Here is a 600-nt window from a genome sequence, read left to right on the forward strand (position 1 = left end):
TTTTTTTCCAGAACCGGGGAGTGAACTCAGGCCCTTGTGCTTGCCAGGGAAGTGCTTATTCTACTGAGCCATCTTCCCGGCCCAATATTTTCTTTTAAAATAATTTTACTAGTACATTTGCAGTACATGATTACATTCATCTTTGAGAATAGGTACACATTTAACATATATTAGAAAGTTTTATTCCACTTCCCCTTCCCTCCCTCTCTGTCTCTGTATATAGATCCCTTCCTATTTCTAAAGGATCTAGATTCCTGTTTCCTATTGTCTACCTTTTATTGTATTTTTGAAATTATTTATATTTGGGGTTTCTCAGGAAAGAAACCATCTGATATTTAAGCATGTGTGTTGGATTTATTTCACTTAACATTATGGTCTCAAGGTGCACCCATTTTCCTACAAATTATTCAAGTTTATCCTTCATTATGGCAGAGTAGTGCTCCACTGTGTATAAATACAACATTTTCTCTAGCCATTCACCTGTTGATGGACATGTAGGCTGCTTCCAAGTTTTAGCTATTGTGAGTTGTGCTGCTATAAACATAGGTATACACATCACTGCGATATGATGTCTTACTTGTAGAAAGATATTGAGAAGGG

The sequence above is a fragment of the Octodon degus genome, unplaced genomic scaffold (assembly GCF_000260255.1).
Source record: "Octodon degus isolate 3935 unplaced genomic scaffold, OctDeg1.0 scaffold00263, whole genome shotgun sequence".
In the NCBI taxonomy this organism is placed as follows: Eukaryota; Metazoa; Chordata; class Mammalia; order Rodentia; family Octodontidae; genus Octodon; species Octodon degus.